The sequence below is a fragment of the Camponotus floridanus genome, unplaced genomic scaffold (genome assembly GCF_003227725.1).
Source record: "Camponotus floridanus strain SB8 unplaced genomic scaffold, Cflo_v7.5 scaffold36, whole genome shotgun sequence".
Taxonomy (NCBI): domain Eukaryota; kingdom Metazoa; phylum Arthropoda; class Insecta; order Hymenoptera; family Formicidae; genus Camponotus; species Camponotus floridanus.
In genome coordinates this window covers 951,931-975,957 of record NW_020229503.1, presented here as the reverse complement: position 1 = coordinate 975,957, position 24,027 = coordinate 951,931, and positions in this window count along the sequence as shown.

Below are 24,027 nucleotides of genomic sequence, written 5' to 3'. Positions count from 1 at the left end.
AAAAAATGACTTTTGCAGACAAATTTATTTTTATAATAATTATAACATTTACAACATTTTGTTAAAAAAAATAAATGAGTATATAAAAGCGTGAGAATAATCGATGATCCAATAGATGTAGAATAGAAAAACTATGAATTAGATACCATGATAATTTTATATGAGATGATTTATTATGAGCATAATTCTTGTTTCTTGTTCTTCTTTATGTATAAAATTTTTAAATTTTTTCCAGTGTTCAGTAATTATCATTTATTTTTTTTAATTACACTCAATAATGTACAATTTATTTATTATTTATATTATATAATGAATAAAATGTATAAGCTATAAATAAAAAAGATCCTTTAAAATTTTTTAAAAGCATGGTATATATAAAAATGATATATCTTTGAGGATTTTACAGAGTATGAAATATAATATAGCGAAAAAGGAGAACCTAGTACTGCATTACTAAGATTAAGTACGTTTGTTGATATTTACTCTTTTTATATTTCATGTGCTTTAACGCAATTATTTAAAACGCGTAGAGGGAAGGATAAATTAACGAATAATTCAACTTTTGATATTATTATAAATAATTTTTGTCACAGAAATATCTAAAAGAGAGAAAGAGATGCTACTTCTCTATAATATTTCTCTAAAAAAAAATCTTATAAATATCTACCTCATAAATATTTCACGTTTCTTATTTAAAATATTAATAAATTATATTTATTAATATTTATAAATATTAATAAATTATAAGAAATATTAATAATTAATAAATTTAAAAGAATAAAAAAATTATAAAATTATAATTATAATTAAATTATAAAAATACAAATAATGATAATGTTAATAAATTATATTTATTAAAAAATATTAATATTTATAATATTACTAAATTATATTTATTAATATAATAATATTTATAAATTTTCCTTTCGAATGCAAATATAAATATATCGTTTATCTCGACGGTGTGGAGAACTGGTTTCCTCAGCCTGCACGTATCGTGGGACAATGATCATAGACGCGTAATGAACGGGCCTGGTATTGTGTCGTCTGGTACGGCTCTCGTCGTCCCGTATGTCACGCGCGAAACGTCGCGCGCGGCCAAATCCAGGACGAGACCGTATCGACATGGCGCGCGTGTGCGTGGGGTAGGATACCTCTCTCTCTCTCTCCCTCTTTCTCTATGAATGTACGTAGGGTGCATCCGCGGGAACCTCGTGCATCGTGGCCGAGAGGCGTGGTAGGTTCACTCCCCAGGTGCGTTCCGTCTACGGGACAATGCCACGTAGGGAACGACACCATCGGCCACGCCTCGACCTACGTGCCCTAATGTACGCTCGCCCCACGGCAGATGCGCCCCGCAATAATATATATAAGGAAAAAAAAATTGAAGACAATAATAAAGGCGAGGCTTAAGAGAATGATGATGCGCAAACGGCATGTCGGGTTGTTGCAACGTGCTTTACCTCGTTATCGAAATTCTGTTATTGATATATCTCTTACCTTGCGATCATCTTGAAATAATACTCTTTGAGCAGGGATGTAAAAGTCTAGTGAAAAAGTTAATTCTGATTTCTCCTGGATTTTATCCAATGGAATAAACTGGCGAAGAATGTATAAAAATAATTAATATGTAATATTTAAATATAGTTCTATATTAATATATTAATTTATTATGTATTTAAACGTATATAAATAAATTTATATTAATTTGAAATACATATTTAACATGCAAAAGATATTTTTGCTTTAGTTAATAAATCATATCAATAATTATGATTTTGAAAATAAAATCAACATGCTAATAAATCTTTTTTAATTCAAATTAATAATAAATTAATGTAGAATTTTTAAAACAAAAAACTTTGCAAATATAAATGTTACATTAATCAAGTATAAATTTTACATTAATGACATCAATTGACAAATTTAAATAAAAGATTTTCTATTTATTTTAATATTTTTAATAAAAAAAGGAAAGATTTTTTTTGAAAAATAATGGTTTTCAACATTGACATTGGTTTTATCCAAAAAATTTTGCCAACCTTATCTTTAAACGAATTAAAGTACTATCGATTTGACAAGATCATTATCAAGGAATGATTCATTGTCGAGAGATAACGTGTCTCTTTTGCGATGAATATTCATTAAAATGATCGCGATGTCCTGCCAAAGGGAAATCAATCGTCGGCTTCGGAAACCACGTGAGCCCGCGACAGATGTGACGTGCGGTCGCGAATGAATGCGTCAGTCGTTGCATAAAAATGAGCGAAAAGAGAGCGGCCGTAAAAAACGCGAACCACCAAAAAACTGTCCCCGCACTTCGTGACGTTTTTCCGTCTGTTTCCGTTAACGTTCCTGCGGATCGGGAGAAGAAAAACGACAAAGGCGTCTTGGTCTCGCAAAACACGTGCGCCAAACCGCAGACGAGGCTTTGATGGATCGCGATCATGCTACAAGACGTATTTAGGACCACGACTGACCCAGTTCTGGGGCCGAAATCGCCTTGATGCAAGAGAGAATTCATGACACGTGTAACCGCGATCCGCTACGTGAGAACACGTTCGGAATCTTTGAAAGTGCATGTCGATCCTTCTGTATCTTTCGCAAGACTGTTGTAATTGAGATTAAACTTGCGTGTGCATAACATTCTTGAATAAAGACACTAGTAGAGATGTAAATAAAAAACAACAAAATTATTTTTTTCTATAAAATATAATATATAATTATGTAATTATTATTTTTAATTCAGTAAACTTTCTAAAAATAAATCAAAATTAAATTCGAATGAATTTTCTTTATTATAGATACAAAAACATAATTTGTAATTTGGAATTTATATTTTTATTTATTTATTTTAATCATTATTTTAATGTAATAAAGAAATTAAAATTTTTATATTTATAATTTCTTTTTAAGTAACTTTTTAGTAATGAGAAGGAATTAATGATATCAAATACGATATAATTCTAATATAATTTTCAATTGAATGTAATAAAAATTTGCCGCAAAAGTCTAATTAATTCATTAAAATTACTTCAGTAAAAAGATAAATTAAGAATATAAGAATTTTAGAGTTTTTTTATTATATTAACAAAATTAATATAAAGAAAATAATATAATAAATAATATTATATATGAAAAAAAAGAAACCAAATCGGTTTTTCTACATCTCTATCAATCAAAGATACGCTGTAAATAGAAAGCAACAAAATTATTTTTTTCTATAAAATATAATATATAATTATGTAATTATTATTTTTAATTCAGTAAACTTTCTAAAAATAAATCAAAATTAAATTCGAATGAATTTTCTTTATTATAGATACGAAAACATAATTTGTAATTTGGAACTTATATTTTTATTTATTTATTTATTTTAATCACTATTTTAATGTAATAAAGAAATTAAAATTTTTATATTTATAATTTTTTTTTAAGTAACTTTTTAGTAATGAGAAGAAATTAATGATGTCAAATACGATATAATTCTAATATAATTTTCAATTGAATGTAATAAAAATTTGCCGCAAAAGTCTAATTAATTCATTAAAATTACTTTCGAAAAAAGATAAATTAAGAATACAAGAATTTTAGTTTTTTTTTTATTATATTAACAAAAAAATATAAAGAAAAATAATATTATATATGAAAAAAAAGAAACCAAATCGGTTTTTCTACATCTCTACCAATCGAAGATACACTGTTACAATAGAAAAAAAAATATTATTTCAAAAAAATTGCAATTGTTCCGAGTTTCTTGCACAATTCCATACAGGGTGTGCTTTTCGAAGTAGACGGAAAATACGATGCGAGAGAAAAAAATCCTCTCTTTTTTTCCCCCGTTACTCGAGTATATCGCGAGCGAGCGGATGAAGGGATGTCGCTCCTGACAACGCTTCCGGCTGTTTCGAGAAAACCGAATCGCGTTTTCCCGCGGTGCTGCGGTTTCGTCTCCGCGCCCTCCCCTACCCCCGAATCGCCCGGGAAGCGCGATCAACATGCGTGTATCATGCGTGTATAACCGGGCGGGCGAATCGTTCACGACATCCGAAGCATTGTAACGCAACATGTCATTCCAGCATGTAATGTCGCGAGCGCAACAATGGCGCGCACATAGACGTTTAATTATCATAGAGTAATGCGTCTAATGACATACATTAGTCCGCGAGTCGCCATATGGGGAGCCTTTTGTGTGTCCGCCACTACACGCGGTATATAATAATAGTCGCTCACGGAAAGAGTTGTGTGCACGCGTATACCGGGTGATCTACCGGCATGGCCCTCCTCTTCCCTTCGCGGTTCCTCGCATCCTCCTCCTTTTCCTCCCCCTCTTCTCTAGCTGTCTGCCTCTATTACTCGTGATATCCTCTCCTCCTTGTCCCTGCGTCCTACCGTGAATCATTCCGCGTGCGACTGCGTGCGACTGATTACCGTAATCAGGCCATTTCTGGTTCCGGTATATCGACCGCTAATTATAATCATCGATTTTTCCTCCGTACGTCACTTCCTTGTTTTCATGCCTGCTTCGTTGCGGCCCCGCGGATGTACGAACCAACGGATCCTGGCGAGACCGCGGGAAAGCCCGTCATTCGCCAGCCTATAACTTTGCGTCGGTTTACTATGGACACCGGAAACATGAGGTGCCGGTTGCGAAACCGCGAGCGGAAATAACCGCGCCCTCGCGGCTTAATAACTCTCGATCGCGAGAGACTATCTATTTGCGACGTTTGACAAAGTTGCCGAAGATAGTTGATCAATGGTGTACATATATTCGCTGCAAAGTACACTGAGAAAAATCGTTTGATTGTACCAACAAGACGTATATGATTGAAGGCATTTTGGTTAAATCAAACAAGAATTTCTAGTTATCATGATAAGACTCGATTTTTTATAACTGGAACGTTTAATAGATTTTACTATAAGGATTTGATTAGTATTTTCTGGTTGAATCTGTAAAATTTCTTGTTGCATTAATTTTTTTGCTTGCCATTAAGCAGCGAGCCACTCTTAACATAATTCGTATTCAATATTTACCATGAAATGTATATAAAGAATTAGTATTAAAATAACGTAATTTAATTCAACCACACTGGCAATTTATTGGTTGATAAATAATCAATTCATATATAGGTCAAACGAAAAGACATTTAGGCTCTCGTGTCAAGGAACATTTTAACAACATAAAATTGCACGAAAGCAATCTGTCTGTTATTAGCAAACATAAATTGGAATTTAATCATGACTTCGATTCGTCAATACCGGTTATTTTACACAATGAAAGATATGTGAGAAAGAGAGAAATTGCTGAAATGTTTTTTCAAAAAATTTGACAACACGATTAACTTACAAAAGGACACTGAGAGTTTAAACAATATTTATGATAGACTAATAAAGACTGTTCAGTCTTTCTCTTTGTGTTTGATCGGGAGGTTGACATGACGATCTTGACATGTGATTTCTTCTTTTCTCACTATATATTGGTTAACTAAGATATTGTATGTACTTAATAATTTTTTCTCCTTTTTGTTCACATTTTATTCTAATTTAATTACTGTTTATAATATTGGAAATTATTGTAGTTCACTTGATGAAGGACCAAAACCCATGGTCGAAACGTTGTAATTCTTTCCCAACTAATAAATTGCCAGTGTGGTCGATTTAAATTGCGTTATTTTATTTTATCTACTGGCGACATTCAAGAATTTAATATTATTAATTAGTATTAACATTAAATCCAAAGTATATTTTTTTCTCTTACGAGCAGTAGTGCCCGAAAGAGGACGCTAGCTCTCTGATTGTGTGTGTTTGAGTTGCATCCCTTCTTCTTGCATCACTGTTTACCAGTTTAATTTGTTTAAACCCAACTGAATTTAAGTTATTTAAAACCAAGTTAATTTAAAACCAACTGAATTTAAAATAATTTATTCAAAAATCTGGATTGAATTTATCCAATAATCTTGTTGCAATTCAGAATATTAAACAGTCTTTTGAGATTAAATGGAAAAAATTTTAGACGACGTGGTGCTGGAAAGTTTAGTATTATTAATCAGAAAATTTGGTAAATTTAACAGGAAGAAATTAATCAAATTCATTTGGTAATTCCTACAAGAATTCTGGTTCGTCCATTTTCCAACAGACATACTGGTTGAATCTATCAGAATTCTAATTAACGCTAGATTTTTTTCTCAGTACATGAAAAAGAAACGTTCTTAAGGATGCGACACGATTATAAAATCTATTTGCGAAAGAGAAGGTTATTGAAGGTTAATTAAAAATTGGCAAGCAAGAGCCAGTGGCTTGGCTTTTGCTTGCCAATTTTTAATTAATTTTTGATGATTTTATTTGAGTCAATTTTTTATTCAATTTATAGAAGGTTATTGATTGCAATTTTAATCAAATTAGAAATATGTGAAAAACGAGAAAAATTAAGAAAAAAATATATATTTATATAAAAAAGTATATTGACGACTTGGTGCTGGCGAGTTTAGTATTATTAACTAGAAAATTTGGTAAATTTAACAGGAAGAAGTTAATCAGATTCATCTAGTAATTCCTACAAGAATTCTGATCCATTTTCCAACAGACATACTGGTTTGAATCTATCAGAATTCTAATTAATGCAACCAGATTTTTTTCTCAGTGTAGAAATAACTGATAACGCTCATTTCGGAAACATTTATGCATTGCAGAATTTTATCTTGGCCTATATGCGCGCAAAATTGTGCGATTTGCGATTTTCAACATGTTACAAAATGAAAGAAGAGACGCGGTCGGTTGTCTTCCGCAAAGTCTTCTAAAAGTGCAAGCATCTATTGCTGCAAATTGTGCTGCAAAATGTAATTAACGTCGAGCGTTCGCGAATGCGTTTTTTCAATATCTTTTTTATGTAATTGATGCGAGTTTTTTATGCGGAATTGATGATGTAAACCAACAAATGGTGCAAGTAAAAGAAAACTGCTTTTTATTTTAATTAGAAAACAAACATTGAACAAAAACAAATTTGCCTATTTTTCATTACTTTAAATAAAAATAGTATTTCTCTCCACATTTTTGGTAATAATTGTTGTAATTAAAAAAAATTAGAGTTTTTATATTTTTAATTATCGTAATTTTAACGAATTAATAAGACTTTTGCAACAAATCGAACATAAAATGATTCGGATAATTTTTAATTAAAAGCGCAATAAAAATTTTTATTATGCATTTAATTGAATATTATTCGAATTATAAAAATAAATAAAAGTCTTATTAGTTCATTAAAATTATTAAAAAAAAAATAAATTATAAATATAAGAACTGTAGCGTTTTCATTACGTTAAAAAGTAGCGACTATAGTAAATTTTCAAAATTATAAACTCTTATTGTATCTTTTTGTATCTATTATAAAGAAATTTAATTCTAATTTATTTATTATTCAATTCTAATTTATTTATGGAGAATTTATCTATATAATTTATAGAAATAATAATTACATAACTATATATCAACTTTTATTATTTACATTAAATTTAAAATAGTAGTTCAAATTTATCATCGAAAACATTAAAATTAATGAAAAATCAATTTACAACAATCAAAATATAAAAATGTTTAATAAAAAATAAAATAAAATTTGAAAATAAATTAGTTTTTTCACAAAAAAACAACACATTTTATGAAAAGAAAAAAACACTTTTTTCGATTTCTAGATATAAAAACGGGCATTATATAACGTCAGGTTCGATATGGCACGAGCTTAATGACCAATTGCCCATGTCCATGCCGGGAAAATGGAAATCGACCGCTAATCTAGTTAGAGGAACGAGTGGTATCGTTAGGAGAGTGGCGAGTCCACGATGAATATATCCGCCATAGAATCGCTCGAGTAATAAGCGCGTAAGTAATACCGCAATTATCTAGAGCTCGACCGTGCGAGTTATATGCTCCGCTTCTCAAGTTGCGCGAAATTAAGCGGGTACAGCTTTTTAATCCTTTCGTATCGCCGAGTCATTAAGAGTGGAGAGATCTGAATTTTTCATGAGAAAGGCCGGGCAGGAGTCACAGATAAAGCGCGTTTTAAATCATACGAGGAATAACCAAGTTCACAATAAACCGTGTAATAATTTATTTTGGAAAAAAAATAATTTAATTAAATTATAAGAATAATTAAACTAAATTATAAAAATAATTAAATTAAATTAAATTATTATAAATTATATATAAAGAAGACGCGATATTATTATCGCGCTGCGATTGGTGGTAGCTCTCGATCGTCCGAAAGTCAACCGATCTCCCGGACCCCTTTTAATCCTCGTAAAATCGATCCGACGCGACGTGTCCACTGAATCGCGAAATGCGCGCTCGGACGCGAGCATTTTGCGGCGAAACGAAAACAAAGCGGCAGGTGGTGGCGTACAAAGAGGAGCCTTTTTAATTGCTAAACAATGAGTGCGAACCGTGCCACACCTTGAGCTCTTTGCCTATGCCGACCGGTAGCGCATCGTCGGCAATTAGTGCCGCGCCCGTTGGCAGAAAACGTTAATAGTCGTAATACGTCGACGTTAATGAGATAACTTGAAATTAAACGATGCATCTCTTCAGGTTTGGCCTTGTATTTTTAGCGGTTTTTGATTTTATCTCTTCGATTCTCTTTCGCGTCTAACTAAATTGCCTTTATCTCCGACTGATTTGTCGAGACGCAGAAATATTGACGAGAAGGCAACTGTATGTTTGATTCAGGATTGCCATTTCGATATCAATCTTTCCTCGAAAATTATTATTTAAACAAAAACATGTTAAGTATTCTAAATATCTTTTCCAAATCATATAAATTATTTTCTCTCTCTCTCATAGAAAATATATTCTAAAAATTATATCATTACAAAATTAAAAAAACTTGGAAAAAATTCAGTAATAATTTTAAAATTCAGTAATAATCACAACATTCTATCATTACTTTTATATCATAATTACTTTATATTATAATTACTTTTCTTTTTCACAAAAAGTTTTATTTATTTATTTAATATAAATAATTCTCCTAAATAATCCTTTTTCTTTATCAATATTATATTAATTCTATCTATTATATTATTTTGTGTTAAAAATTGTCTTATATTTAAATAACACGCAATTATTTATTGCATATACACAATATTTCATAATATTTCTAAAATTTAGATAATATTGTCTTAATTTTATTTGGATGATATTAGATGTTAGTATCGTTCAGCGGCAATAATCGACAATAGATTTGAAAGATAAGGACTAATATTATACAATGCCATTGGGGAGGGGGGGGGGCAGAAATATTTCAAAAAATTAAGTTCTTCCATAATAAATTCATGAAATTTGTCGAAATTGCCATTTTTGGACTATTTAACTATAAATTACCCAAGAATCTGACGTAGAAGGAAATTCTGCGGTTCGTTTTCAATGTCAAAAAATCTATAAATTCACCTACTCTGCTTTTTGTAACTGCTCTTCGCAGACCTGTATAATTATTATACATAAATAATTTTTAAATATATAATATTTATATGAAAAATATGAAATTTGTTTAAAATATATTAAAACATATTTATATATATAAAATTATTATTATTAAAATTAAAATTATTATTATTATTATTAAAATTATTATTTATATATATATAAAACATATTTAAAAAAAATTATGCACAATAAATTTATTTTAAAATTGCATCTAAAAATATTTTAATTCTATTTGGAACTTTGAACAAAAATATTTGGAAAATCATGGACTCTTCAGGAAATTTATTTACAAGATTTGAGTATACATCCTGTTACAAAATAAAAAGAAACATGAATGCAATAATAATAATATCGAAATAAAAAATATCATTGCAATTGCTTTTTTAAATGTATTTTAACTTATATACTTAATGTACTTGTAAGTATATTATTTCTTCAAGAGAGAAAATAGAAAAGAAATAAGGATTCGTGTCATACGGTCCAAAAAGTTTTCTTTTTGACCTAAAGAGAATCCGCAGATTTTTCCTTAAACTCCGGAAGCTCTTCGAGCTTAAAATCAGAAGTATAGCAATTCTGGTTCAAATTGAATGTTACTCTTAAAATCGATCGTTCGTGCAAGGGACAAGAATTCTTTCTCTTCGACAGCGGAGGATACGTGAAGTACGGACGCCTCTAATATGTTTACGCAATTACGTAAAAGAAAAAGTGCTCTCTCCCCTTTCGGCATCATTTACGAACGTGTTACCAGTCTCGGAAACGATCTGAATTGGCGCAAAAGTACGCATGAATAAGGCATTGCCGTGACAGAGGCGGAACACAACGGCATTGCACGTTACGTCGGCCACATGCGAAACATCTGGCATTTTTCACGTGAAAGAGAGAAAGACCGCGGTGGCCGAAAGACGAATTTCTGAAACGGTTCACGCCCCCCTGTCACGCTCCTTCGGAGAGGCCCGCGATAACTCCCCGGGGGAATTTTTATTGTCGCGACACGCGCAATTATATCGTGATTGTTCCGCGATCCGGCCGTTAATTAACGATCAATGTGATCACTCGCGCGTGGACCTGGCAAGACGAAATTTCATTCCGGTCCGCGCTCCAAGGGAGGCGTAACACCTCTCGTGAGGATTTGCACGCGTATTTGTATTTATTTTTTTTTCCTTTTTGTCCCGTCGTGTTATTACCTACCCTTGAGACAAACGGTGGGAGCGACGGGCGGTCGGCGCGTGCACGAAAATCGTTTGGTCCGCGTTTCTAAAATCGAAGGTATACAGTTTTTTGTGCGACGAGGAAGACTTTACCCTAAATATGTATATTATTCGGATTGTGAAAAAAACGTAGCGACAGATCACGCTAGGATTAGCACGAGATACTGAGACTAATTTTGATTTTGTCTCAAAATTCGAAACAAAATCAAGATTTTTAATTAGTTGTCAAAATACTAACAAGATAGTCAAGATTTGATTTAAAAAAAAACTAAAATATTAAAGTATATTTGTTATTGAAGCATATTTGAAAACTATGTAAGAAAAAATATATATTATATAAGAAAAAATTTTAATTAAACATCTTAATTGATAAATTTAAAAATTTTATTTAGTGAATTAAAACATAATTATTGCATTAACTAAAACAATAAAAGTAATTTATTGTTCTTAAATTTATAATAACAAATTTAGAAACAATTGGTTACTTTTATTTTTTTAATTAATTAATACAATAATTTACATTAACAAAATAAACAATATAAAATTTTATTCTTCGAGACAAGACAAGATTTTTGTTATAAACTTTTAGTCAAGATCAAGACAAAATTTAAATTTTCAATATCAATACGATATTAATTTTACGAATATTATCTTGAACCTTGTGCAATTCTAGATTACATTATTACATAGTTATTAAGGGGTTATGCCTAGTCAGCAGGCCGAAAAAAGTATGATGTAATAATATTTTTTGTAAATAAATTTTTATTTAAAAGTACAAATATTAATGATGTTATTATATGTTTTTTTAAATAAATCATTAAAAAATGTAAAAGTTATAACTATTCTCCTGGATATTGTTTTTTAAAAAGCGCTGCGCGATAAGCAGTGCTATTCGAAACTGATTCATCTGATATCAAAAATTCGAATTCGAACTGTAGTTAATATATGAAATTGTTTAGTAGATAAACGAAGAATTAATCGAAAAAATGTTTTGAGATAAAATGGCAGCCATTTGACACTAAAATATTCTTTTTCGACTTAAAAATTGCTCATTCTTTATTAAGTAAAAAAAATATTCATTGAAAAAGAAAATCCTTCGTTCATCTAGGTTTTTATATGTAAAAGAAGCCTGTAAAATTTCAAATCGGTCTAACGGTTTTCGAAATATCTTGCTCATCGATTTCGAGAAAAACGCGTTTAAGGTTTGTGTCAAGTTTACGTTTAAATAAAATGTAGATTTTTTTTTTAATTAACACAGAATTATCTATTCCGGGCGCAAATAATTTTAGTTTATTTAAATCTTCATATATATTGGCTCGATAGCCCTCGAAACATCAAAACTGAAGCTTTATAGTCATATTTAAACGAAGTTATACATTCTGGTGTTTCATGAAACAAACACTTAACTCAATTTATATTCGATTAATTTGAAACTTTTAGAAAATATTTTCAATATGATATACTTCAAGGAAATGTAAAAACATGAAAATCTGTTCTCTGATTATTTTTGTGACTAGGCATAACCTCTTAAAATAAATAATCAAACATATCAATCAAAATAAAATAAACAAACAAAAAAGGGAAATGGCCCTGCACGGTAAAAACATTTTGTATTTCTGTTAAAATTTTCTCGTGTAAAAATTTTTGTGTTAAATTTTTAACATACTCTTATGTTAATGTAACATATTATCGTTGCGTTATTTTGACATTTTGACATTTCTGCGTTGAGTTAATATTCAGCGTTTCTAAGAGTTAAAACAACACAATTAATATACAAATGCACGAATTTTTGATGAAATATGTTATATGTTAAAATGAACAGATAAGTTGTGTTATTTTTCTTTCTAACAGTTTCCATATGTTAAATTGACATATCTCTTTTGTTATTTATCATAAAAATGTAAAAATAACTTCCTTCTCTTTTGTTATTTATCATAAAAATGTAAAAATAACTTCCTTTTAATTAAATTTAGCATTACAAATATGTTAATTTAACATAAACTTTATTTTCAGATAAAGTTTAAGTGTTACACTTTTGTGTTAATTTTTAAACATATTACTTGTGTTATTTATTTACATACTTGCTGTTAAATTAACATTAAAATTAGAGTGGATAAATTGGGACATGTGAAATATGTTCAATTTAACACAAAATTTTTTACTTGCAAATAATAATTATTTTAAATTATATTGTAAAGATTATGATTGTAATATTATTTATAATAATTATTTATAATAATTGTTGAATATTAAATAAAAAATGTTAATAAGATCGAAAGATTTTCTGCTATAAAAATTCGCTCAAGACAAGACTTAAATTTTAAAAAATTGTATAAAAAGCTCTCAATCATTCAATAATAAAGATACAATATAAAATAGGCGTAGAGAGTAACTGGTAACTAAAATTAAAATACAGAAAAAGAAATTAAACCATAAAAAACATTTTTATTACTTGTGTTATTTATTTACATACTTGCCTTCTGTTAAATTAACATTAAAATTAGAGTGGATAAATTGGGACATGTGAAATATGTAAAATTTAACACAAAATTTTTTACTGTGTAAATCTCCCGAATAACATGCTTATTATAGATGCGCGTACGCGTCGTGGAGGATTAGAGAGAACGTCTCTCTTCCAAAGGTTCCTTATTATCCACGTATGCTTATTCCGTACCGTCGATGCGTTGTTATGCGCGTCCCATCTATCAGAATCGATCGCCGTTCTCTCCCGGTGGGCGTTTGTTCGACGAAGGAGGTCCCCGAGATTGACGCGCGTCGGTCGACCTGGCGACGTATAACGCTTCGGATTTATTCAATGACGACGATCGTTAAGGGGTCCCGAGAGGTGGGTGGGACGAGGTCAAGGGGGTCGTGGCCCCTTCCGATATCCGACGCCAGACACGTGCTGCTTCATTCCGGCCGCGGCTCGACGCCAAGAATCCAAGAGCGGCATGATTAGCGTACGCTTGTCATTAGCTCTTCTGAAAAACGCGCTCGTAGCAGTTTATCGTGCTCGATAAATTGCATCGATGACACGCAGCCGATCAAGAGCGTCCAACTTTATTTTTTAACGATAATAATTTGACGTCTATAAATACGCGGTCGAAATTAAGTGATGATCAAGCGTCGCGAGATGTATCGAACGAGCGAGGAAGTCTCCATCAGCTTGTAAGAAACTAAGTTTAGCCCGCTACGGTCAAATTGCATCTCCGGTGTGTGTGAGCAGCGACACGTTAGAGAGTCGTATGTCATATTTCCGTAGCTGTCGCCTCCGGAAATTGTCAAACATCGTGCGAGAAGGGTCCCACTTTTTTGGCTCTTTATCACGGGGAAGCATATGTCCCGAGAAACGGAGAAATAAATACGGTATTCTCCCACCTGTATTTTTAACATGTGTGCGAATATTATACGTGTAATCTATAATTATCTTGTTATTCATCATTAACACATTCATCATTACTTGTTTCATCCCCTTATAACAATATGAGAGGCTGAAAATAATATTAATAAATAACCTTTTTACTAATAGAAAGTATCCACCTAATTTCATTTCTTTAACTTGTTCCAAATTTGAGAAAAAAATAAAAACCTAATTTTTACCCCCATTTTTGGAGGAATACAACTTCACAGGGAGAGATGTAAAAGTATATGTTTATATAAAAAATCCCCCTTAATTTTCGACAAAGAATTATCTCCTAAAATTTTTCACACTTATTAAGAAACACCCTGTATATTAGCGTCATCGATAAGTGCAACCTAAGCAATATAATTTTCTTGTTCACTCGAATCGTTCAATTATGCTCAATTGTTAACTCTTTAAACTTAAGTAAAACTTAGATTATAAACAGCCCCATAATTAGAGTTATACTAGACTCAAGACGAGACAATTCACAAAAATATTGTATTGGTATTGAAAATGTTCGAAAACTTAAATTTTATCTTTGTCTTGAGTAACTCTCTGCAGTAAAAATCTCGTCGTTAAATGTATATATAATATGATATTTAAAAATCTAATCTACAAATATATTTTAGCTTCTTGTAAAGAATCAGTAATCTCGACAAGACTAATAATCTTTGCCTTAGTATTGTTTTAATAACACTGATCAACAACAAAAAATAATTTTAACTTTTTCCTCTTATAATTTTGCAGTTTTGGACTTATTTAAGTGTTGACTGATTTCGAGTACGACAGTAGTTTTTTTTTTAACAGCTCTTGTTTTTTAATATTTTTAAACTACCTTCTTTAGACATCACGTGTAGTTTTTTTCAGTTTTACTCGACTAAAAATTATTATTTTTTTAACTTTCGATATGTCTTCGACTCGGAGACATTGTTTACATAATCCAGATAGTTTTTGTTATATTTGTGACGAATACATCTTTCAAAAATATCGAAAACCTATTTCAAAATTAATATCTTATAAATAAAAAAAGTAGATCTGATACAACTAAACTAATAATTTATTAATATTTAATTTATTAATAAAAGAATTTAAATATCCTAATCAAATGTTGGTTCGATCGTTGTTCGGATTCGCGATGAAACCTGGGGAAGAGAAGAGAGAAAAAGGCCCAAGAAACTTACGTAAGAAGAGCCTTATTCATCTCGTCCATCCTGGTTCTCCTCTTTGAAATACTGCGTCCTCCTTCTTCGTCATTTTTATTCCCCTCTTTCTCTTCCCTTCCTTTTGTGTTGTCCTGCTTCACCATATGCGGGCGCGCGTGCATACAGGACCATCGTGAATCGTGGGATGACTGGCGAAAATCAATTCAATTCCATCGTATATCTAATTCAATAATCTGAACGTGACGAGTGGGCGAGAGAAGAAACAGGCCGGAGAATGTAAATGCGATAAATGAGTTGGAGGTAGTATTATAAGAAGGAACAAAGAACACCGCGACTTCCGGCTGCGCCGCATGACCGACCCGTCTGTCATAAATCGTTTCGTGAACGGAACCAACTGGCTCGGCCTCGTCCGCCTTACGAATCTGACAAATGATCGTTTCACGAGAAGCCAATTAACACCTCGTACAACAGTCGGGTTCGAGACACCGGGGAATATGTATCTCGGCGTGCGACGTGTGTTGGTGAGACTACTTTGATCCGAGTTGTGACACACGTATAAGACACAAATTTAGATCCTCGGCTCTGGTATTTAAAAAATTATTTACTTCTTATTGTCTCTCTCATGCTCGCGGTGGAAAAGGGGATGCCTGAACGCAGTGACAGACTTGTTTTGTCGTCGGAAGAAAGAATCGATAACGACGTCAACGAACTAGAAAGAGAAGTGGAACTTTGTCAACTTGGAAGTATCGTTTATATAGTACTATGGTCGCTTCATACATTTTTAAGCGGTCAGCCTCACAACGATGAGGTAACGAGACAAGGGTAATATAAACGTAACAACACACAAGGGTTAAAGTTTCCGACAACGAGACGTTTAATCACGGATCAATTAGCACGATCGAACACGACCTCTAATAATGCTTTAATAATGCTTCGATTCGTACCTTGCTCTATTAAATTTGAAATAATTTCTCTTGAGAAAAATTAGTTAGATTTAATAGATTAGCTAGATTTAGGAGATTTAGGAGATTATTAAATAGATTTTATATTAAGAGATTATTAGATAGATTTTATAATTAATATTAAGATTTTTTAAATTAACTATGGATATTAAATACGAAATAATTTTATTACCTATTCAGAAAAATCAGATAGATTTTATTTTAATTAACTATGGATACAATAAAAATAAATTTCTTCAAGAACAAGATCGTGAGAAGATTAATACAACTAAAGTTGTACGAAAAGCCAAGACTATGATTAGTACTATATACTAGACTTAATATTGTTTTATCTTACTTTTCGAGACAACATCGATAACAAATTCACACAGTAAAAAACATTTTGTATTTCTGTTAAAATTTTTTCATGTAAAAATTTTTGTGTTAACTTTTTTTTTAACATACTCTTATGTTAATGTAACATATTATCGTTGCGTTATTTTGACATTTCTGCGTTGAGTTAATATTCACCGTTTCTAAGAGTTAAAACAACATAATTAATATGTAAATGCACGAATTTTTGATGAAATATGTTATATGTTAAAATGAACAGATAAGTTGTGTTATTTTTCTCTCTAACAGTTTCCATATGTTAAATCGACATATCTCTTCTGTTATTTATCATAAAAATGTAAGAATAACATTTTCTTTTAATTAAATTTAACATAATAAATATGTTAATTTAACATAAACTTTATTTCCAGATAAAGTTTAAGTGTTACACATTTGTGTTAATTTTTAAACATATTACTTGTGTTATTTATTTACATACTTGCCTTCTGTTAAATTAACATTAAAATTAGAGTGGATAAATTGGAACATGTGAAATATGTTAAATTTAACACAAAATTTTTTACTTGCAAATAATAATTATTTTAAATTATATTGTAAAGATTATGATTGTAATATTATTTATAATAATTATTTATAATAATTGTTCAATATTAAATAAAAAATGTTAATAAGATCGAAAGATTTTCTGTTATAAAAATTTGCTCAAGGCAAGAAACTTAAATTTAAAAAAATTGTATAAAAAGCTCTTAATCATATAGCATTCAATAATAAAGATACAATATAAAATAGGCGTAGAGAGTAACTGGTAACTAAAATTAAAATACAGAAAAAGAAATTAAACCATAAAAAACATTTTTATTAATTAACTTAGAGTAGTAGAACGATGTTAAATATGTAAATTTACCCCCATGCTATTAAAAGGATAATGTTAAGAATGTTTTACATTAATATTCGAACGAACGTTTCGGCTAGACTTTTTCAGCCTTCTTCAGCGCATCAAGAAAATTAGTTAAGAAACGATTACAATAAATTCAAATTATAGATTAAAATTTAGATTAAAATTTTCCATATCAATGCAATAATAAATTTTCACGAACATCTCGTCTTGAATCCAGCAACCCTAAATATAACATCTCTTCTCGATCGACACATCAGCAGTCCGAGACCCTAAAAAAGCTATCCGTTCGCGAACGTGCCGTCGAAGATAGCCACGCGTTCCCTCTAGATGTTGCCATCTATTTGGCACATCCGTTGTCATGGTGGATTTCTTGCTGTCGAGGGGCGACCACTCGCTCGTGGCGAGATAAAAATACGGTCGGAAGGGTATTAGTCACTGCGCGATGGCCCGTGGGGTTTCACAGAGAGAAAGAAAGAGACGCCCGTTCGTCTTTCACGCGTATTCCGCCACTCTGCGACTAACAAACTGCCCCAACACACGCATATTGTGCGTACGCGCGTTAACTGGATCGCCAGGAAGCGGAGCCGTTAAATCACGCGGGACTCGAACAAACCGGGAATGCAATAGGAATAGTGTGCATGCGCATCCACACGTACATATGTACGCGTATAAACATATACATGTGGTGTCGAGATGTGCGCGGGATCGACTCTCCCTCTGTATTTCGCCGCCTCATCGGGCGCGGACGTATCAATTAACTCGTGGAACTCGACGGCCATCTCGACTAATTTCCATCCATTCCATCCGACATACCTATCCGATGTGCCATGAAATTATCGGCCGATAGTTACGAACCGCTAGCTACCGTGCTGCGGTTCTTCGGTGAACTCACGGGGTCGCGGCTTTGCCTTTGAATTATCATCGAGGGCTTCTTTTTTTCTCGTTAAGACGCGCAGGTACATATGAGAGAATGTTGATAAATTAAATTGCGATTCCCTTTGATACGAGCAACGCGCATCTTATCGAGGGATGAAGTCATTATTATTAAGCAAAACTCGATTGCTTAGCAGCTTAAGTTACTTTTCATCCGATCATTTTTCAATCGTCACCGCGATAGAGTGTTTCAAAATTACTTTCTAAAGGTGAATCAGTGTATTATCACTGAAAAACAGTAAATAGTCGCTGATTACAGCAGTTATAAGTACAGCACTGTAAATCAATGATTTTATTGAAAGAATCAGTTAATAATTTTGACTGTTTCAATCAGTAATATTTCTCAATATCAGTAATATTTCTTTCGTTATTATCAGTAATATTAAACTATAATTCATCTCTCTATCTATTTCATATAAAATTAAACATTTTCTTTATATTTACTAAATATTTATTATATTAAAAATTTTATTTTATTTATATTACATGCATATTGAACTTGTTATTTTAAATAGATAACGAACAAATAATTTTCATTAAGTCGCCAGACACTTATTTGTCCGACTTATAAAGATCGATTTAATATCTGAAGCCTTTCTATTGAGATTGTATCAGAAATTAAATCGAAGTAATACTTCTAATTTTAAATGTCGCTCTTTGCAAACTTTATATAATTCTTATAACTAAAATTAAATACGAGAGAGATAGCGATTGTAGTAGTAAATGAACGAACTAACGATTACTGGTTTTACAGTAAAATTTACTGATTTTACAGTGAATTTTATTTTAACTGACCATAATCAGTGAGATATAAGATAAAATAACAAAAAAATAAGCATTTCCACTGAAGAACAGTAAAATACTCACTGAATCTCAGTGAAATCTTATTTTACTGTTTAAATTAGTGATATTTTCTGATTCAATTTAAGGGAGTACATTCGACTTTTTGCCAACATGTTCTTTGAATTGAAATAAGGAAAAAATGTTATATAAACATAGGTCCGGAAACGCTAAAAATGTTATAATGAAGATATCAAATGTGAATAGCAGATTCGCTATTAATATATTATAAGTTACTCTAAAAGTGAATCAGTGTATTATTACTGAAAAACAGTAAATAGTCACTGATTACAGCAGTTATAAGTACAGCATTGTAAATCAGTGATATTTTATTGACAGAATCAGTTAATAATTTTGACTGATTCAATCAGAAATATTTCTCAGTATCAGTAATATTTCGTTCTATCATCAGTAATATTAAATTATAATTCATCTCTTCATAATTTTCATTGAGTCGTCAGACATTTATTTGTCCGACTTATATAAGATCGATTTAATACCTGAAACCTCTCTATTGAGATTGTATCAGAAATTAAATCGAAGTAATACTTCTAATTTTAAATGTCGCTCTTTGCAAACTTTATATAATTCTTATAACTAAAATTAATTACGAGGGAGATAGCGATTGTAGCGGTAAATGAACGAACTAACGATTACTGGGTTTACAGTAAAATTTACTGATTTTACAGTGAATTTTATTTTAACTGACCATAATCAGTGAGACATACTCGTAAGATAAAATAACAAAAAAATAAGCATTTCCACTGAAGAACAGTAAAATACTCACTGAGTCTCAGTGAAATCTTATTTTACTGTTTAAATTAGTGATATTTTCTGATTCAATTTAAGGGAGTACATTCGACTTTTTGCCAACATGTTCTTTGAATTGAAATAAGAAAAAAATGTTATATAAACATAGGTCCGGAAACGCTAAAAATGTTATAATGAAGATATCAAATGTGAATAGCAGATTCGCTATTAATATATTATAAGTTACTCTAAAAGTGAATCAGTGTATTATTACTGAAAAACAGTAAATAGTCACTGATTACAGCAGTTATAAGTACAGCATTGTAAATCAGTGATATTTTATTGAAAGAATCAGTTAATAATTTTGACTGATTCAATCAGAAATATTTCTCAGTATCAGTAATATTTCGTTCTATCATCAGTAATATTAAATTATAATTCATCTCTTCATAATTTTCATTGAGTCGTCAGACATTTATTTGTCCGACTTATAAAGATCGATTTAATATCTGAAGCCTTTCTATTGAGATTGTATCAGAAATTAAATCGAAGTAATACTTCTAATTTTAAATGTCGCTCTTTGCAAACTTTATATAATTCTTATAACTAAAATTAAATACGAGAGAGATAGCGATTGTAGTAGTAAATGAACGAACTAACGATTACTGGTTTTACAGTAAAATTTACTGATTTTACAGTGAATTTTATTTTAACTGACCATAATCAGTGAGATATAAGATAAAATAACAAAAAAATAAGCATTTCCACTGAAGAACAGTAAAATACTCACTGAATCTCAGTGAAATCTTATTTTACTGTTTAAATTAGTGATATTTTCTGATTCAATTTAAGGGAGTACATTCGACTTTTTGCCAACATGTTCTTTGAATTGAAATAAGGAAAAAATGTTATATAAACATAGGTCCGGAAACGCTAAAAATGTTATAATGAAGATATCAAATGTGAATAGCAGATTCGCTATTAATATATTATAAGTTACTCTAAAAGTGAATCAGTGTATTATTACTGAAAAACAGTAAATAGTTACTGATTACAGCAGTTATAAGTACAGCATTGTAAATCAGTGATATTTTATTGAAAGAATCAGTTAATAATTTTGACTGATTCAATCAGAAATATTTTTCAGTATCAGTAATATTTCGTTCTATCATCAGTAATATTAAATTATAATTCATCTCTTCATAATTTTCATTGAGTCGTCAGACATTTATTTGTCCGACTTATATAAGATCGATTTAATACCTGAAACCTCTCTATTGAGATTGTATCAGAAATTAAATCGAAGTAATACTTCTAATTTTAAATGTCGCTCTTTGCAAACTTTATATAATTCTTATAACTAAAATTAATTACGAGGGAGATAGCGATTGTAGCGGTAAATGAACGAACTAACGATTACTGGGTTTACAGTAAAATTTACTGATTTTACAGTGAATTTTATTTTAACTGACCATAATCAGTGAGACATAAGATAAAATAACAAAAAAATAAGCATTTCCACTGAAGATCAGTAAAATACTCACTGAGTTTCAGTGAAATCTTATTTTACTGTTTAAATTAGTGATATTTTCACTGATTCACTTTTAGAGAGTATACGATATAAAAACCTATTGTAGAAACCACAAATAAGAATCGTATCTACTATAATATATAATAAACTATATTGATATAAATTCTCTTATTTATCGATACTGATCATCAGTGACTTCAAATAATAAATATAAAGTAGATAAACGTCATCAATTTACTCTTCCATATAACATATTAATAACTAATCCGCTATTCATGTTTGACAGCTTCATTATAACATTTTAATAAATCATTTCCTAGCCTATTTTTATTTATTTATTTATTAAACAATAAACTGGAAAGAAAATTTAATGCAAGAAAGTCAGAAAGATGCATCAGCAAATGCATAAAATGGAAATACGTTAAAGAATATCATTACTAATGAGATAACATTTTTATTATTTTAACACATACATTTTTTTCTTATTACTATTCATAGAGAATATTGACAAACAGTTTGACTTTGTAACATCTATACTATACAGGGTGTTCCTTAGTAAGTGCGAAAAATTTTGGGAGATGATTCTTTGTCGAAAATTAAGGGGGATTTTTCATATAAACATATATTCCCTCCCTGTGAAGTTACACTTCTCCAAAAATGGAAGTAAAAATTAGGTTTTTAGATTTTTATTATAATTTTGTTTTTGTTCCAATTTTCCCAACATTTACTCTAATTTTATTTTTATTTTAAAATTTAATTTCTCGTAATTCGAAATCTATGCTGTGCACGATAACATATTTTATTTTTTTTCTTGAAAACTACTGATTTTATGAAAAAAATAAAAAGAAATAAAAAAGTTTCTAAATAAATCAAACTTTTAATATTTTTAGATGATCATATTCCGTTCCATTAAAAAGTTCGAACAAAAAATTGAATAGGGGTTGCTAGTTTCATCCCCTTATAACAATACGGGCTACAAATAATATTAATAAATAACTTTTTTACTAGTAAAAAGTATCCACCTAATTTCATTTCTTTAACTTGTTCCAAATTTGAGAAAAAAATAAAAACCTAATTTTTACCCCTATTTTTGAAGGAATGCAACTCCACAGGGAGAGATGTAGGAGTATATATTTATATGAAAAATCACCCTTAATTTTCGACAAAGAATTATTTCCTAAAATTTTTCACACTTATTAAGAAATACCCTGTATATTAGCGTCATCGATAAGTGCAACCTAAGCAATATAATTTTCTTGTTCACTCGAATCGTTCAATTATGCTCAATTGTTAACTCTTTAAACTTAAGTAAAACTTAGATCAAAAACAGCCCCATAATTAGAGCTGTACTACACTCGAGATGAGACAATATTCACAAAAATATTGTATTGATATTGAAAATGTTCGAAAACTTAAATTTTATCTTGATCTTAAGTAACTCTCTCAGTAAAAATCTCATCGTTAAATGTATATATAATATGATATTTAAAAATCTACAAATTTACAAATATACATATTTTAGCTTCTTTTAAAGAATCAGTAATCTCGACAAGACTAATAATCTTAGCCTTAGTATTGTTTTGATAACTGGTCAACAAAAAAAATAATTTTAACTTTTTCCTCTTATAATTTTGCAGTTTTGGGCTTATTTAAGTATGCTGATTTCGAGTACGACAGTAGTTTTTTTTTAACAGCTCTTGTTTTTTAATATTTTTAGACTACCCCCTTTAGACATCACGTGCAGTTTTTTTGAGTTTTACTCGACTCAAAATTATTATTTTTTTAACTTTCGATATGTCTTCGACTCGGAGACGTTGTTCACATTATCCAGATAGTTTTTGTCAGGGTTGGGAAGTAACGCGTTACTTGTAACATCGTTACCGTTACAGTTACTTTTTTTGGTAACTGTAACGGTAACGACGTTACAAATTTCGTTTGTAACGAAAAAAGTAACTTCGTTACATTTTTCGGTAACGAGTAACGAATTTAACAGTTACTTTTATCGCTACTTTTTGCAAATTTACTGTGTAATTTTTATTCAACGAAATGTGTGGAATGCAGAATGACATGTACGCGTCATTGGGCACATGTGAAAGAAAAAGAAGTAAACAAAAGCTGCGTTCATCAATACTGGCAACGAATTTCGGAACATAGAATAACAGTCTAACGTGATTGACTCTTACTTTTAGAACCAAATCAACAAGTGTTGATAAGACAACGAGCAGAATTGTTTTATTGAACGCATTGTATGTAAAAATCAGGTTAGATTTTGTTTTGCTTTTCGAAGTCAGTAACTTCAAAGTCTTAAAACATTAATAATTGTGAAGTGTATAGATGTTTGTCGGAATTATAATGACGGAATTATATTTCTTAATGTTATGAGAAAAATCTCATCTTTGAGATTTTGTAACAACTTTTGTTTCTTATAATAGTGTGCAAGCACGTGCTCGCATAAGCTGCTTAGTTTGCCGGCATTATAATCATTTTCCACATGACATACGTATTGATATTCAATCCCAAAAAGATATTTGT